We start from the raw sequence: 20012 nt of genomic DNA on the forward strand, positions 1-20012 counted from the left end.
AAATACAGCTTTTTTTTTTCAAAAATTGACAAACTAATCTCAAAATTATATGGAATTCAAGTGACCCAGAAGAGCCGAAACAAAGCTTGAAAAAAAGAGAACACAATTGAAGGAGTAACATTTCCTGATTTCAAAACTTCCTACAAAACTACACTGATCAACACACTGTGAAAATGACATAAGGATAAACATACAAATCAATGGAATCGAAGTTAGAGTCCAAAAACAAACTCTTACATTTATGGCCAGCTGATTTCTGACAAGGATACCACGAAAATTCAATGAGGAAAAAATAGTCTTTTTTAACAAATGGCGATGAGATAATCAGATATTCACTAGCGAAAGAATGAAGTTGGACCTCTACTTTCCACTATACACAAAAATTAACCCAAAGTGGATCAAAGACCTTACTGTTATAGCTAAAATACAAGAAAGCATAGGTGTAAATTCTTATGACTTTGTGTTATATAATGATTTCTTAGATGCAACACCAAAAGCACAAGCAACAAAAGAAAAAATAGATAAATGAAATTACATCAACATTAAAATCTTTGTGGTGCAAAAGATACCATCAAGAAAATGAGAACATAACTCTACAGAATGGGAGAAAATATTTACTAATAATATATCTGATAATGGATTTGTACCCAGAATGTGTTTTTAAAAGTCTTTAAAATTCAATAATAAAAAGACAAACTTATTTTAAAACAGGCAAAAGATTTCAACAGACATTTCTTCAAAGGTACACAAATGGCCAATGAACACATGAAGATACTCATCATCTGTAGTTACCAGAGACATGCAAATCAAAATCATAATAAAATATAACTTCACATCCACTAGGATGACTACAATTAAAAAGACAGATAATAACAAGTGTTAATTAGGATATGGAGAAATTAGAATTCTTGTTACATTATAGAAGTAATGAAAAATAATGCAACTACTTTGGAAAACAGTTTAGTAATTCCTCAAAACATTAACCATATGTCTAATAAACATTAAGCATATCATATGATCCAACAATTCCACTCCTAAGTATAGGATAAATGAAAACATAAATGTATACAAAAACTTGTACACAAATATTCATAACATAGCAACATTTTTTATAATAAATAAAAAGTGACAACAACCTAAATTTCTATCAACTGGTTTTATTGAAATAAGTCAAAACTTTATTGACCTATAACCTGATTAGAATATGCCAGATGAGAATCAATATTGTACAGAAAGCTGTACAAATTTTTTTACATGGAAGACTTTACATCTGTAGCATACACATTTTATCCATCTGAAAAAAGAGTCTACATCCACTGTTAATACAGAATGGTTGACAATTTTGTATTTTAACCATCAGAGCACATTCAACTGTTCAGTGAACAAACAAAATGTGGAAGTGGTATATCTATACAATGGAATAGTACTCACTAATAAGGAATGAAGTGCTGATATGTACTGCAGTGTAATTGGACCTCGAAAACCTTACATTAAGTCAAAGAAGCCATACACAAAAGGCCACATGTTTTAGGATTCCACTTATATGAAATGTCTAGAATAAACAAAGTAATAAAGACAGAAAGTAGATTAACATTTGTTTAGGGCTCTGGATGAGGGGAAAGGGATTGACTGCTAAAGAGTATGGGATTTCTTTTAAGATGTTGAAAATGTTATAAAATTAGATTCTTGTGATTGTTGCATAACCCTGTGAATACATTAAAAACACTGAGTTGTACGCTTTAAATTGACAAATTACATATGAATTATATTTCAATTAAACTATTTTTTAAAAGAAAATTATGTAATAGCCAACCCAACAAATACATAGAAATTACAATTCCATTACATAATAATTGAGCAGTTTTAAACAAAAAACAGAGTCTAGGCTCATCAACAAATATTTCTTAGTAAATGCTTTGAGAGGGGTTTGTATTTTTTAAGCCCTCCTCACTCCCCATTAAGACAAATGTCCATGCAGACTCCTATTCATTTTCTATAGTTTCCATAAATTACCACAAACGTAGTGGTCTAAAACATAAACTTATTATCATACAGCCTGCAGATCAGAAGTCTATAGGCTGGAATCAAGATTGTAGGCAAAGCTGCATTCCTATCTGAGGCCTCTAGGGTAAAGACTGCTTCCATGCTTTTACAGCTTCTGAAGACGGCCTATACTCCTTGGCTCAAGGTTCCCTTCTTTCATTAAAAAAAATTTTTTTTCAGTAGCTTTTGGGGTATAAGTGGTTTTTGTTACATGGATAAATTGTGTAGTGATGAAGTCTGAGATTTTAGAGCACCTGGTACTTCAGTAGTGTACATTGTATCCAATATGTAGTTTTTTTATCCCTTACTCCCCATTCTCACTATCCCACTGCTGAGTTTCTGTAGTTCATTATATCATTCTGTATGTCTTTGTGTATCCATAGCTTAACTCCCACTTGTAAGTGAGAATATACAATATTTGGTTTTCTATTCCTTGGTTACTTCACTTAGAATAATGGCCTCCACCTCCATTTAAGTTGCTGCAAAAGCATTACTTTATTCTTTTTCATGGCTGAGTAGTATTCCAGGGTGTATATATACCATATTTGCTTTATCTATTCATTGGTCAGTGAGCACTTAGCTTGGTTCCAAGTATCTGAAATTGTGAATTGTGCTACCAAAAACATACACATGCAGGTGTCTTTTTGATATTATTTATTTTCCTTTAGGTGGATACCCAGCAGTGGGACTGCTGGATCAAATGGTACATCTACTTTTAGTTCTTTAAATTTTCATACTGTTTTCCATAGAGGTTGTACTAATTTACATTCCAATCAGCAGTGTATAAGCATTTCCTTTCCACCACATCCATGCCAACAAGTATTGTTTTTTGACTTTTTAATAATGGTCATGCTTGTAGTAGTCAGGAGGTACCTCACTGTGGTTTTAATTTACATTTCCCTGATGATCAGTGATGGTGAGTATCTTTTCACGTTTTTTGGCCATTTGTATTTTCAAAAATGTCTATTTATGTCATTTGCCTAGTTTTTGATGGGATTATTTGGGTTTTTTTCTTGCTGATTTGATTGCCTTATAGATTCTGGATATTAGTCCTTTGTTGGATGCATAGTTTGCAAATATTTTCTTCCACTCTGTGGGTTGTCTGTTTACTCTGATGATTATTTCTTTTTCTGAACAGATTCTTTAATTTAATTATGTCCCATTTATTTATTTTTGGTTTTGTTGCATTTGAATTTGTGGTCTTAGTCATGAATTCTTTGCCTAGGCCAATGGCCAGTCCACTTTCATCACTTCTATTCAACATAGATAATACTGAAAGTCCCAGCCACAGCAATCAGGCAAGAGGAAAAAATAAAGGGCATCTACATTGGAAAAGAGGAAGTCCAACTGTCACTGTTCACTGATGATATGATTGTATACCTGGAAAGCCCTAAAGACTCCTCCAAAAGACTCCTAGATTTGATAAACACATTCAGTAAAGTCTCAGGTTACAAAATCAAGATACACAAATTGGTAGCACTGCTATATGCCAACAATAACCAAGGAGAGAATCAAATCAAGAATTTAATCCCTTTTACAACAGCTAAAGAAAAAAAAACGACCTGGGAATGTAGTTGACCAAGAAGATGAAAGAGCTCTACAAGGAGAATTAGAAAACACTGCTAAAAGAAATCAGAGATTAAACAAACAAATGGAAACACAACCCATGATCATGAACTAGAAGAATCAATATCACAAAAATGACCATATTGCCCAAAGCAGTCTTCAGATTCTATGCAATTCCTATCAAAATACCAACATCATTTTTCACAGAAATAAAAAAAATCCTAAAATTCATATGGAACCAAAAAAGAGCCTGCATAGCCAAAGAAACACTACGCAAAAAGAACAAAGCTGGAGACATCACACTATCAGACTTCAAATTATACTACAAGGCTATAATTACCAAAACAACACAGTACCAGTATGTAACAGTAGACAGATAGACCAATGGAACAGAATAGAGCACCCAGAAATAAAGCCAAATACTTAGAACCAACTGATCTTCAACAAAGCACACAAAAACATAAATTGGGGGAAAGATACCCTATTTAATGAATGGTGCTGAGAAAACTGGCTAGCCACATGTAGAAGGATAAAACTAGATCCCTATCTCTCACCTTATACAAAAATCAACTCAAGGTGGGACAAAGACTTAAATTGAAGACCGAAAACCCTGAAACCGCTAGAAGATAACCTAGGGAAAACTCTTCTGGGCGTTGGCCATCCTCCATTTTTAAAGCCAGCAATGTAGAATCTCTCTGACTCTCCTTTCATCATCACATGGTCACTAACCACAAGCAGGAAAGGTTCTCTGCTTCTAAGGATTTGTGTGATTAGATTAGTTCCACCCAGATACTCCAGAGTAATCCTCCTATCCCAAGGTCCTTAATTTAACTGAATATGGAAAGTTATTTTTGCCATGTATCTTAACAGATTCACAGATTATAAGGATCAGGGTATGGTCATCTTTGTAGAGGACTATTATCTTGCCTACCATATTGCCAATTGTAGCTCTGTGCTTTTGGAAATTATTTGGCTGAGCTCCAAAATTTTGGAATAACTTCATAAATGCAATTGACTATCAAAAGGCTTTGGATGCAATACGAAAGGGAAGAGCTTAAAAGAGCATGTTGGAGCCAAATCGTTGTCTCTGAGTACTTCACTTAAAGGAGTTAATCAGGCCAGGCCTGGTGGCTCGCACCTGTAATCCCACCACTTTGGGAGACCTAGGTGGGTGGACCACCTGAGGTCAGGAGTTTGAGACCAGTCTGGCCAACATGGTTAAACCCTGTCTCTATTAAAAATACAAAAGAAAAAAGAAAATTAGCTTGGCATGGTGGCAGGCACCTGTAATCCCAGCTACTGAGGAGGTTGAAGCAGGAGAATCACTTGAACCTGGGAGGTGGAGTTTAAAACGAGCCAAGATTGTGCCATTGCACTCCAGTCTGGGCAACAAGAATGAAACTCAATCTCAAAAAAATAAAAAATAAAAAATAAAGTTAATCAAACATTTTCTTAGGAGTTAATTGAAAACTCCACTCCAGGTTGGTACAAAACACTATAAAATCATTGATATGGTTTGGCTCTGTATTCCCACCCAAATCTCATGTTGAATTATAAGTGTTGGAGGTGGGGCCTGGTGGGGAGTAATGAGATGACTGGAAGTGGATTTTCCCTTTGCAGTTATTATCATAATGGGTGAGCTCTCACAAGATCTGATTGTTTAAAATTGCATAACACTTCTCCCTTCACTCTATCCCTCTCCTGCTACTACACGAAGACATACTTGTTTTCCTTTTGCCCTTCCACCATGATTGTAAGTTTTCTGAGGCCTTCCAGTCATGCTTCCTGTCTAGTCTGCAGAACTGTGAGTCAATTAAACCTCTTTTCTTCATAAATTACCCAGTCTCAAGTAGTTCTTTAAAGCAGTGAATAACAGACTACTATTTTATTAAATGACTTTATTATGTATTTATAAGTACTTCTAGGATAATTCTAGGATAAGACTAGTTCAATCATCTTATCCTAGAATTGGTCTCTGAATTTGCAGGAATTTCCAGGGCACAAATAACCCAAAACAGGCTTCTGGAACTAGGTGTGATATAATGCAGTGACTTAAAGTTTTCTTCTTACTTGAACATGGGAATTATGGCTGATTTTTCCCATGAGTACCGTTGACAATGATTAGTTGTTCCTACATCAGTGCCCTTCATATGTCATCTGGGTCTTCTTGTGAGTGAGGCATATATCTGATAAAATTTTATCGACCCCTAAGTTGTGTTCTTTACATTTTAGCATTTTTGTTGTACATGTTGGATCTAGGAAGTAGCCAAGGACACTAAAAACACAATGTAAGGAAAGAGCTCCATGAATAGCAACAATAGAATTACTTTGCATTATTTTTGGAGATTATTCTTTTTTCAACACACTTCAGTCATTTTTGGTCAACATTTCCTCACATTATGTAAAGGAATGAAACATAACTTCATAAAAGAAAAGTTAGAAATTCACAAAATCATTACTTTTTAAAAGATTAATAGTATGATGTTTAGTAGACATACATGGCCATTCTCTTTCCATCAGCAAATTTTTTCCTCCATAGCCAAGGCTTGAACATTTCATCTCTGCTCCCCTTTATTCCATGATTATAACTTTTCATCATTCATTCATTGTAATTCAGTGCCACTCTTGGTAAGCAAACATAGACGTCCTAAAAAGTTCACAAACACTGTAAATTACTGCTTGATTGGTTGAGTGCATTAATGTTCTACTTTACATTCACTCTATTTTCCATTAAAATGAAATAAAGCAAAGTTGTACCCTGTCATAGAACACCTACTCTGTACGTAAAAGCCAGGAAATGGCAATGAGCAAGGCATAGTTAGTGGATATAAGACGATTAGAGCAGAGATTTCATATAAAAGATAGAGGCAATAATGTTCTAAAGGGAAATTTAGAACTTGTTATAAAGAGTCTTGATTGCCAGGGTCAGAAATATGAGTCTATTTTGTAATCAGTGGTTCATTAGAATTACTTTTTTGAGATCTTAATAAATATGGATATGGGCAGGGCTGATAATTAGATAGTATTTAGGACCATTCTGGTTTTTTCAGCCATAATCCATGCTGATTGGTCAGGAAAGTGGTTTTGATTGGTTAGTGTTTCTGTCATATCACCGGTAAAATTCTTTCGATATCACCCCTCAATGTCTGGGTCCTATGTCCAGAGAGTCTTCTTCATGTGTGTAGACGAGGCTTGGGCACAGGATTCTCTACAATCTCCCCAGGTGGTACTAATGCAAAGTGAGGAAAGGGAAGCACTATTAGAGAAGAGTGAAAGCTCATAAAGGCTTTCCTGTATAAGTAGCAGGATAAATATGTCATTTCAAAGACATAATTAATCTGGAATAAATTGAAGGCATAAAAAATTGAGATAGGAAAGTTATTCATTTATTAATTCAACAAGTAATTATTATGTATATTTCTGGGCATTGAACTACAGTGCCAGTCCAGTTGAAGAGATGGAAAAGGAAGTGCCAGAAGGAAAAATGGACTTTGCAGATAACAAGATGATCAAACAGACAATACTATACAACCAAATGGATTCGGAGTCAGGAAAGGAGGGGAGTCAAAGGCGACTCCGAAGTTCCTAATGAACGGGAGGAATAATGTTAAGAAAATTAAGAGACAGAGACAATTTCAGGGACATGATGAATTCAGTTAAAAAAACATCCAACTTGAAGTGTAGGTAGGTTGTCCAAGAAGAAATGTCTAGTAGGCTTTTGGAGAAGAGCTGGTTAGAATTTTGAAGGCTAAAGTAAATATTATAGCACCATCTATGCAGAAATAGTGAAAGCACTGCAGTGACTGAGATGAAATCTGAGGCATTATATAGAAAATACAGTGGAGGACTGAGTACTAAGATTTATTAAAGGAGTGAAGGAAGACACAAGAGGAGAACCTAGATAGGGTAGAGTCAGGAACATTAAAAGAGATTTTCACATATTGAGAAAAGTCAGCAAAAATTCAATTGAAGAGACCATTGTCTATTCCTACAAGGAGTCTCAGATCAATTTCAAAACGCAGAGTTGCATCAGAAGTCAAGCAGCCTCATGTGATCTATACTTAATATTAAATATACAAATATAGTCACCAAAGGTTAGTTTTTATTATATAACCTGGCTGGTATGAAAACTGTACTGACTATACTTCAGTTCTTCTTGGATAAATATGCACTGAGAAATTGGCAAGTTAGTCAAATAAATATTGGATGACAAATAAAATTTGGATAAAGTTAATAAAAATTTGGCATAATTGGCATAAACTATGAACAGCCAGGAAATAAGAGTACACACCAAATATCAAAATTGAAGAAATAACAACACTGTTGTTTAACAAGGACTAAGCGCCTACCACATGTCCAAAATGCTAAGTTTCAGATGGGAAAAGAGTTTTTTAACAGCCATTACTTACAGAAATTGGGGCACAATCTACTTGCAAATGGACTTTTTAACTTCACCTAGATGAACAAATCTGGAGACTTAACCACTCTGGATAATCCTTTTTTTCACTGTAATCCACAGTGTGGTAGATATAGGAGCACTGGACACACAGAATCCCACTATGAGTTAAGACAGATTAGTGCCAGAAGATAGAGGTTTGAGCACTAGTTCTGAATTAATTCATTGTGAAATTATTTGTGTCCAGTTTCCTCACTTGCAAATATATTCTAAATATGTGAAACAAATTGTAAAATATTTTAGAGGAAGAACCATTTTTTTTTTCAGCTTCAGCCCATCAAAATCTACCTTGGCTTTGGTAGTTAGTTTTAGTTTCTTATTCATGATATTTTCAGACTGTTATTGATCTTTTCTTAAACCTCTTATTTTTAGTTACTGTGACTAACTATTGCAGACAGGATTGAAGGAGAGGACATTAATTGACTTTATTAAAGTCTATTCAATAGAATTTATTGAGTATTTACTTTAAGCTCAGCTCCACACAAAATATAAGATAAGTCTCTGCTCTTGTCCTTGATAAACTAACCATCTATTTGGGGGAGATAAGACTAATATGCAAGCAAATATTAATTTTCAACACAAATTAGTATATAATTAAGGACCAAAAAGTGGTAGATCAATCGGAGATATAGTTCATGAAAACATGAGTAAGTCCAAAGCATTTGAGAAAGGCATCACAGAGAATTCCATCTTGTCTTTGAAAGATTGAGTAGGTTTTGAATAGATAGAAGGAAAGGCATACCATAAAAGGAGAACTGAATAAGCAAATGTATAAAGGCTGGAAAGTTCTGGGAGAATTCTGAGCAGACCCTTCTTCTGGAAGGACAATCTAGTCTTTCTGCTTCAGTGATTTTCATTCTAGCTAGCTTTCTGGTTTCTGACTACTTCCATTTCTAACCTTGCAAAGAATTTTTAGTAGACAGAAAACCATGAGTAGAAAGAGAAAGGAAGGAACATAAAGCACTGTAGTACAGTGGGATGGGACGTCCCTTACTCAAGTATTTATATGTGCTTATTCTCACTAAGTGCTAGGCCAGTTTAAGAACATTCACATATTAACTTAGTTAATCTTCATAACAGCCATGTAATAGAGGCAATATTTTATCTGCATTTTGCAAGGAGAAGACAAAGGCACACAGAGGTTAAGTGACTTGTGCAAGGTGATAGAGCTTGGCAAATGATGGAGGTAGAGTTTGAGCCCAGATAATCTGGCTTCAGAGCCCTGACTCTCATGCAGAACTGGATGTGTAGGATTGGTTATTTTAGAGAGGGCTTTGAAACACAAATGTAGAAGTTGATATTTTACTCTAAGAGCAGATGGAAATCCTTGAAGGTTTTGAATTTGAATAACCATGATAAAATTACCCTGGCATGGGTGTGTAGGATTTACTAGTGGGGAAACTGTTACCATATTATTTTTCTCTCTTTCTAAATTGCACTTCCAAGTGTGCTATGTAGTTGACAGACATGGATGTGACCCACAATTCTAGCTTAACTGAGGTGCTCTGGCTTTAGAATGGTAGTTGTCTCCTTGTGCCAATGTTTTAAGTTAAACCATGGAAACATAAAGCATATGCAAGGTGGCGATTGTTCTAGTTTACTTTTTTCTGTGTGGCTTAAAACACCCACACTAAAGCTACTTCTAGGGGAATCTTGCTGTTTGCCTGCCTGCCTGCCCTCTTCTCGGCTTACACAAAGCCTTATTTTTTCCCCAGCTGCCATTGCCTTTTCAAGCTGAGCATGAATGCCACACATTCATGAGGCAATGTGGACAACTGATCAGAAAACGTCCTGGTGCTTCCAATTAAAAATTGCTCAATAGCGTAAAAATTCAGGCACTCTAAGACTAAAATCAAATCCCTGGTGGGTTGTTGATAGACTTGTTATTAAAGGTTTGCCAAGGCTTAATAAGACTGATAACAAGAAACTGCAAATCTCTTCAAACTATTCTGTAAACATTTGGATAGGGCTGAAATTAAGAATACGAAGAATATGCATTCACTGATCTGTTTTTCTTAGCTGGCTTTCATGTTACAAAATCAGCAACATATGTCGGCAGATCCAATTGACCTTCAAGCTGGAGTTTGAATATCTTAGGTGTATGTCACCTCATCTCTGGCTTTGATCTGCTGTAAGAAAGAGAAATATAATTATTAACACATTGTTCTGTGCAGCTGACAGAGCATCTGGTATTTTAGAAATGCTTTTAAGATGCCTAAATTGATTTGAAAGTTGGTTGTAAGGGAGCTTGGAAAAGATGCAACATCTTTACAGCATTAGTAATTAAGAGAAATCAGAAGTAGGTTTTATCTGCATTAAGTTGTAGCTGAAAGTGAAATACCTGAGGATAATTAAGAAAAAATAATTTAAAAAATGATAGCAATAAGTCTCCCCATGAATGATTAGTCAACTCTCTTCCTGCTATAGACAACTTAATTACATTTGCTTATTGCAGCATCACCATCCACCTGACTATGGTGACTGAATTTCCATCATGGACTATTATGTTTGAGTTTCCATTAAAAACAGTAATTTTTTTAGGCTTAGAATTTCAGTCATTTCTTGTTGATTCAGATTTTAAGTCGGCATATGAGCTGTTCATCCAGCTGCCATTAGGAAAAAAAAAAAAGACCATTTTAAGTCTTTCAAGACAGTAATGAATAAAAAATAAAGGTGTGCAATTTTCATGTTTATTTCCTCAATCTCTAGTCTAAAAGAAGTGTGCAAAAGAGTTAGTCTAAAAATGTTTCAATACTGGTTTTATCCAAATGAATGAAAAGTATCTCTATTCACTTGAATGAAGAATACTGTCATAACAAATATTTGAAAGGAGATAGGAAGTGTAAGGCCCTTTCAAAAAAGAAGACAAAACACCTCTAAATACAGTAAGAAATGCTAGTTATGATTTATTTTCCAAAATAGGAATAGTTCCCAATATAATTCTCATATTATTAATCATTTCCTTGGGTAACTTTGCATTCATTTCTAGAAATTTTAGGAGTAAATTTCAAAAATTCCCACCAAATTGAAAATACTGGAATCTCATATATGTTTCATTACTTTGGTAATCTTCTTTTTCATTGGTAATGTACTTGAGGCACATTTCTGATCTGGTTATTCTTAAGAACTACCTATTTTCTATTATGAAAGCAATGTCATTATCACAGTACTGTTGATCTTGCCGAATTTATACATTTGTGGCTGAGAAGGAACTCTACAGTTGGTCAACTGTTTGTTGTATATTCATGTATTATCCAAATGATGACACATATGAGGTAATCACTAGATTGTTCTACGACCATTGCCTGCCTTCCTTTGTGTGACTGATTTTTTTTAATACAAAATAATAGTCAAAGTGATTTTCTTCTTTCAAGAAAACTTTAGTATGTAAACTTGTGAAGATTTTTAAAACTGGAAAATCCTCTGGTGTTGACTTAGGTACTCTACATTTTTATGCTGTGAATATATGTATCACTTAAAATATACCACTTTCAACACGGGAATATTATTAGTCTCATGAAGGCAAACAGCACTCAGCAACAATCCTTGAACTATAAAATTTAATAGTCCAAAAACTGAAAAAAATTATGTGAAACTAAGGAGTAAATTCTGGTTCAAAATATAACTCTCAGGAAATGTGAAGTGTAGCTTTTGAGAACTCAAAAGATGAACATCAAGCTAATCTGAAAACATTTGTTGCATTCTGTAATATCAAATGAATTGATACATATTCACTAAAAATTCCCATATAAAATATTCAGTTATCTTTGCAGGGAGAAATTTTTCACCTACTTACCTACCCACCCACCCCACTCTTGTTATTTATGCACACATACACACAAATAAGTGTAGTGAAAAAGGATCAGATCAAAATTATGTGAAGTAGCCCATACAGAATCAGTGATCATCTATACTCAATCTTTGTGAAGCAGATGTTTGGAGCGAATGAGAGGAGGTGAGTGGAGGTGGACTGGGCTCTGTAAAAGTCACAATTTTAAAACTCATTAAATAAGGCTCAGAATACTGTGCAAGACTGGTATATATTGCAAATGTTCTTTGGTACGCTTGTCCTATGTGGTAGCAAATAGCCATGCTTCTCATAGACCATGAGTATCTCTTTCATTCAACCACATTCATTGAGCACTTATTCTTTTTAAAAGACCAGATATGTACAGATGTATAAAAGAGGCTTCTTACCCTCATGTCACTTGGAATCCAAAACTGGTTGGGATGAAAGGAGAGGTTTTCAAAGGCAAAATCCCCTGACACTTAGAGGTAGAGGTTCTTTAACTTGAATGATATATAATTCATAGTTTCTCCCATGGGGAAAAAAATAAACAGCAAATAAGGAACAACTTTTTGAAATATTGTGGCACCTTTATCACTATTAAACATGTGATCATTCTAGAATAATCTGATACAGAGGTGGAAATTAAGCTTGCTGACATTTGTCTAAAAGAATTGCCTGAATGAGGGTGGGGAAGGCAAAGGAAATGATAAATCTGATGAAAAGTAATAGACTGTATTTTTCAACCAAATGTAAATCATTTATCTGTCACACACTTTTTTCGAGTAAACCACCTAATTAGCATGAATAATTAAAAACAGGATTTGCATATTTTCTTTCAAAGAACAAATTGTGGCTTACCTTCTTGATATCCCAACAAAGTATATCTAATCTGACTATTAAAATATTATGAAGATTTCTATAAATAAAAGCATTTATTATGGTCAGATTTTCAAAGTCAAAATAAAGTGACTTTGTGTTTGAGGATATTTGGAGGGGTCTATTTGTCTCGCTACAATTCAATTCAGTATAAACTTGCTAAGAATGTTAGACTCATAAAATATAAAAAATGCTAAAATCATTCTTACCTAACAATTATTTGCCAGGTTTATACAGATGACTTCCTCAACTTTCCTTTGACACCAGTTTTTCATAAATATGGTGATCATCCTCTAATTCCGGTATCACATGAGTTGTTCTCTTTGCACACATCACATTTCAATATGAAAATTCAACTGTTTATTAAAGAAAGAGCAACCAAGCCAGGCGCAGTGGCTCACACCTGTAATCCCAGCACTTTGGGAGGCTGAGGTGGGTGGATACCTGAGATCAGGAGTTCAAGACCAGACTGACCAATATGGTGAAATCCCATCTCTATTAAAAATACAAAAATTAGCTGGGTGTCGTGGTGCACACCCATAATCCCAGCTACTCGGGAGGTTGAGGCAGGAGAATCGCTTGAACCTGGGAAGCGAAGGTAGACGTGAGCAGGGATTACACCACTGTATTCCTGCCTGGGCGAAAGATTGAGACTCTTCCAAAAAAAAAAAAAGAAAGAAGGAAAGAAAGAAAGAAAGAAAGAAAGAAAGAAAGAAAGAAAGAAAGAAAGAAGAGCGAGCAAGCAAATTTCAGAAAGTAATTTTAAAATGAATGATTGACCCCCCATCATACACACTACATTAATATTTGGTATATGTTATATTACTTGAAAGAAGATAATATGGTATTTTTTATTTTCCTTCTATTTTAATGACAGTTTCTTTCTGCTCTCTTTAGGGAAGAGAAATACTCAGGTTCTTTCCCTACAGAAGATACCTAAACGGTAAGTGTGGTACTGAAGTGATAAACTGAAGTTGCCAAAGTGGTTAGTAAATGAAAGGAAGGAGAAGCAAAGGAAAGTCTTAGCCTCCAACTCTGTTTCATGCTAAACTAGCGTACTCACCTATCACCACACCAGATATAAGCCAAACCTTGGAGGTGAGATGTAATTCCCTTCATGATCTCAGATGAGGAAGCTGAGATTCAAAAAGGTCAAAATCCGGCCAAAGACACAAGGCTAAAAGGAGGATTAAAACCCTGGATAAACCTTGACTAGAATCCACCAAACCACAATCTGAAGGAGTGATTCTGAATCAGAGAGTTTGGATATTGAAGTTTAATAACCAACATAAAAAGATGCAATTTTGGTTTGAATAAAGACATTTGGCTGAAGACAACAAACAACCAAGGGTCTGCTCAAGAATCTTTGCAGTTAATTTCTAGAAAAAAAAAAAAAAAAAAACAGAGTCTATACTTACTTTACCATTCATGGTTTTCCCATCTCTGCCATACATCAACTGCGAATTTAAGAATGGTTTTGAAGGCTACCTCAAAGTGGTCTTAATTTAAAGATAGATTGATCGGTCTGGCTCCTTGGCTTATTTACAGGGTTCTACTCTTATCTGATGAAGTAAGGTTCACTAAAGACTTGTGAAAAAATGAACTGCTTTTACAGTGCGAATCCCTTATCTCCCCTTTCTCCACCCCAAATCCAAAGGTTTATTTGGGTCTGTCTCCATTTTGTAGCCTACATATACCTGAACCATAAACTCCCACCAGTTCTATCTCTGGGAACCAACATCAACAAGGAAGTATCACTAGATTGGCTAGAAAATTCTGTAGAAAAAGAGGGCCAGAGAAAGGAGCTGACTAGGTCTTTATCATAAAACATTCTAGTGAGGATGATAAATGACAGACATATACTTGGGATCAAGGTTAGAGTTATCTAGGTGACTTAAAGACTCTGGGTTTTATTTAATGACGGAAAACATCAACATTTCCCAAGAGGAGAGGCATTTATTTTAAGTGTTATGCAGGTGTATTTTGCAAAATTCCCCTCTCCATAGTGCAACTATGATATACATATTTAAATAACAGGCTATTAACCTTTTAAAATTGTGTGGTCCTTTTACATATATATAGGTGAAGAAATTACAAAGTTACAAATAATATTATCATGTATCTGTCGAGTTCATGTGGGCTTCCCTCAAAGAAGGAAAGATTCCATTTATTAACCTAGAATCAATCCCCTTCTTTCTACTCAGTGCTTGTGGTAATGCCCACTGATGAATGTCATAGCTGGCATCTTAGATAAAATGTTCTTTCTGAACAACACCCAAATATGCCTAAAATTGCAGATGACAGTTGTAAGCTTTTTTGCCTGCTTATCTGTCTGCCTTCGATATGACCCTAAATTAGGCATCAGAAGGGTATAGAGTTTAATACAGATTCCGGGCACAATATACCTTCTCACAATTAGTTGAAAGTGCTGTTTTGTAATTAAAGGGTGAAGTGGGGCATGATGAACATATGGAAAAGGAGACCCTTAATAAGTGATGGAGCCTTCAAAAGAAATTGCTAATTAGTATGCATTTGATGTGCACTATACCAATTTTAAGACTTTGCCTTGAATAAATTGCTATGTTGGGTGTTCGAAGGAGTGGTGAGATTAGCATTTACAAAGGGGGCAATTTTCTGTCTTCTTGACTCTGTTAAATGGAGGAAATAACTTCCAAGACTGGAGCAGTAGTTAGCCCATCAATCATTCTCACAGCTGGAAACTGGGGATCCCAAATGCAGAGATCAGTTAATCCGTCAGCTAATAAGTTCATAGTGGCACCATATGGCGCAGGGCCACTCCACACTGGGACAAGGACAGAACTGTTTACACAGGCATGCTGCTTTCTCAGGTAGCTCCCTGCTGACAGAACCCTTTGTTCTGAAGGATCAATTTACTTTGCACAGTAAATTGACTGAATTGATCAGTTCAGAGCATATAATTGTTGGCTAATCCTGTGGAATCATGTCCCATCCATGTGAGAGGGACAAAAGGGTGCTGCCCATGGCCTGGTCTGGGGCTCCATCCTGGGGCTATTCTCATCGGATAGTCTGGACACTGATTAAAGGGCCAGTGGACAGTAGATATGTTGTCAGTATTGACTTCAAACGCCAAAGGGAAGAGAAACCGTGCAATGCCCAGAAGGGTTTTCTAGGTGTCTTTACTCAACTGGTATCATGACTTAACTTGGAATAGAAACAGTCAGTCAAGGCAATTTAGGTGCAAATTCTTTTCAAATACATGCCTGGAAGAATGAAAAGTACTGCTCCATCTCCAAATCTAACAAGTTATTCCACTCATGCTTATTTCTAAACTTACTTTCTATTTCTTTTCAAAAAAAAAGGCAAGGAAGACAAAAAAAAGTTGAAGAGACATGTTCAGAAAAGTGTGGAAACTGCAATTTAAATGAGAAACACTTTTCTTAGGCATTGTGCAAAAGTGGCTGAGGTATCCACTGTCATGCCTGTATATGGGATATGGAAAAAGCATCAGGGCTTTCGAGAGCAAATTAGAGCAAAATCTTCTCATCCCTGCACATTAGTGTGAACCCTCGTGCTTTTGTTCTACAGATGTGTTTGATCTGATTTTGTTTTTTCCTTCTCACATAAAAAATAAAAGAAGAATATATAAAATGAAAAAAATCCACCAATAGAGATAAATGTTGGACATAGTTCCCTTCAACTAAAAGTTTTCTTCAAAAGTTAGTGTCAATAGAATCATTTCACATCAATGACTTGAAAAGAGAATTGTATTCAATAGGAACTGCAGCCATTTGGAGTTGCCGAGAGGACATTTGCCTATTAAATGTCTGAACAGTAATGAACTTTATACAACTACCCCAAGAGTTTCACCAATTAGACAGTTACTAATTTCTTCACTTATTTTACTGAGAATAAATGTCTGAGATCAGTGTCATGAGGAGAAATTGCAGCAAGTTTTTGGTTTGACAGAATTTGGAATATTAGTGATTATCCCAGTTTTTCTCTTTTCTATAAAGAGATATGTGCTTGATGATATTTAAGCCAATAGAGAGGGACATACAATTGATATGTTTTATCATAAATATCTAAAATTAATAATTTAAAATAATAATATATTTTCCCATATTTTATGTGTCTTAATTTTTTTCCTCTCATGGAATTTTTAATTTCCCTATTACTGTATACACAGTATGCAGGATTCCACAGCATTAAAAAGCAGCAAAACCAATAAGCATTTGTGTATTTTATTTTAGGAATTACCATAACGAGAATGAGATAAAATATAAATAATTCTGTAGAAATACTTTTAAGTTAAGCTTGGGAAATTAAAAAAAAAAAAAAAGCGGAAAAGTAAATTCTATAATGAAAACATCATAAGTGGAATCTAATGTGAAAGCAGGCACTGTGCCAAACAACCCTTTTTAGGGAGCAAAAGCTCTTTGTAATTTTTTGGTACAATTTTCCCCTTCAAATGTTATCAAATTGGATTCTCCTGCTCCATAGATAGCATATGAGGCAAGCTTTAACTCTTTCTGAAACATTCATTTGCCAGCTTTCCCTTTGTTTAAGTAAAATTCACTCGAGTGCATATCCTAAAGTCGCCATGAGTTCCCACACTCTAAATCACCAAGATCGAATCCATTTCCTTGCTCTGTTCTGAATCTGGCCAAATCTTCACCTCCCTACTATCTCAGCATTTACTATACTGCAGAGGTAATATCAAAGTTCTTGCATTCTAAACTAAAAGACAGAACTCATAGCCATTGAAACATATGTATTTTGCGTGTTCATGGTATACTACATAATTGGAATTGAGTAAAATTTCATACGTTTAATAACTTTTAATTTCATGACTTTTTGAATATCATAGTAGGTTTGGAGAGATTATACATTACATCTCACCAAAATATAGTCAAGAAGTTGTTACCCATTTCTTTATTTTACATGTACTCATATTCTTCCTATTATAGATACTCTATGATAGTTACACTCAAAATATTTGGGATTTTTCATTAATCAGAAAACAATGTACCTCACAGTTAGTGTCAATATACTCCAACTTTCAAGGCTAATTTAAATTCATTATCCCAAAATCTTTACATAAAATCTTCACATAAAATCTTCAACATGTGTAACCTTTTATTTTTTAAATTTGCAAAAAATTAGGACCCAAGGAAAAATATATGCTTTCTTCTCTCCTTTGTTACTGCTGACCTTCTCCTCCCTGGGCCTTTCTCAGCAAAGACAAAGGAAACTTCTCTCCTGTCTCATTATTCAATGTCCCTTTGCAGACTCTATCTCTTAAATGCATCATTAGATGTGTTTTCTTTCTTCTCTAGTCTCAGACTAAATAAATGCCTATTCAAGTGCTTTAGAAATTTGCTGTTTTTCAGAACTAGATTTGGGTACATGGGTTGGTCAGTAGAGTTCTTCATAGACTAAGACAAGGCAAAGGTCAAGACCTAGGGTGATTCCTCTTTGCTATTGCAGCAATTTCTTTATCAATTAGCCTAAAAGTTTACTCTCAAGTTCATAATATTTCCCTCTCCTATTTTATCTCTTAAGGAATAATTCCTATTTATCATATTATGTATTTTGTTTGTTTTCTTTATTGTTCCCTTTCCCCTAAACGTAAGCCCATGAGGTTAGAGATGATTGTTTTGTCCATTTCTGTTTACTGGTATCTTGAATAGCACCTAGCACATAATAGGCCCTCAGAAACAGAATTTGAGATCCTTGTACAAAATACATATACAAAAAGGGAACCAAATATACTAATTTCTACCAAAGAAGGTGAATTATTTTAAATATTATTTCAAGACTTTTGCATATTTGTTTTATATTGAATCTGTAAATGTTTATTTTCAGATTGTGAATTATCTGTGACTTTTAGGCATTGCTGTGGGTAAAATGGAAACAGAAATAGTAAGAAAAAGTGAAACTCTCTCTTTTTTTAACTTGTTTTATGTCTTAATTAAAGATTTGATATAATATAGATATTAAAGGCCAACAATAGGATTGGAGAATATTTATGCATTTAACTTTATCCATATAAGAGTATTTATCTCTCACTGTGAATTGTTAGGGAATTTATACTTTGTTTGAGATAAAAAGTTTAAGGTTTTAAATGTTCAATTTCTAAAAGGAACCATGAAACACATTTATTATGCATAGCATTTGTACAATTACATTTGACAGGTTACACAAGATCACTTTTCTCTAAAAGTTGTGTTCTAGCCTGTGGTGTTCTGCAGCCAGCTCTTACCAGTTCATGACAGCTGATTTTGTGCATCTGTTCCAAAATCCACATTTAGTGGCATCAAATGAGTAGCTTGAAAATGGCTGTAGTGGAAGTATCACAAAAATTGGTAATGCTGCAGTTCAGGGTTGTTAAACTTTTATGAACTCGCCACTACCCTTAACTGAGTCTGATGAAACTGAAAGCTAGCTAGTACACAACTAAACAAAAGACAGATACAATTTCCCAATGTAAAATGGTTTTTGATTCATACTAAACTTCCTCACCCATCTATTTCCTCTTTTTCTATCAAGTCAAGTAATAGTCAAGTATTACTCTTCAGATGAAGAGGTTTGCCATAGCAACTACTATTTTTCCAGGTGTCCAATATGTATTTATAATATGATGAATGATGATGGTGTATAGGTAATAAATCTTAATCCAGAGAAAGGGAAAAGCTGTTTTGTTACTCCCTTGGAAATGCAGGATGTCAGGATGTTTGGGTTACTTTGTGCTACCTGCCTCTTCCTCGTATTTTTGTGCAGGATTATTTAGAAATGAACAGAGAGGCCGGGCGCGGTGGCTCAAGCCTGTAATCCTAGCACTTTGGGAGGCCGAGGCGGGCAGATCACGAGGTCAGGAGATAGAGACCACCCTGGCTAACATGGTGAAACCCCGTCTCTACTAAAAAAAAATACAAAAAACTAGCCGGGCGAGGTGGCGGCGCCTGTAGTCCCAGCTACTCGGGAGGCTGAGGCAGGAGAATGGTGTGAACCCAGGAGGCAGAGCTTGCAGTGAGCTGAGATCTGGCCACTGTACTCCAGCCTGGGCGACAGAGCGAGACTCTGTCTCAAAAAAAAAAAGAAAAAAAAAAAGAAATGAACAGAGAAACAGGAAAAACAGGAAGTTGCTTCTGATTCATTTGCAATCATGATCTGAATAGTACCTTCGTATCAAATGTGCTTGAGGAAACCATGACAGTCTGATGAATTTAAAAACATCTTTAGTGGGGCAAAGAAGGCTGGCATATTTTAAATAATTTTAAAAGTCATGAAGGTTCAAGT

The sequence above is a fragment of the Rhinopithecus bieti genome, unplaced genomic scaffold (assembly GCF_001698545.2).
Source record: "Rhinopithecus bieti isolate Rb0 unplaced genomic scaffold, ASM169854v2 scaffold_1428, whole genome shotgun sequence".
NCBI classification, from domain to species: domain Eukaryota; kingdom Metazoa; phylum Chordata; class Mammalia; order Primates; family Cercopithecidae; genus Rhinopithecus; species Rhinopithecus bieti.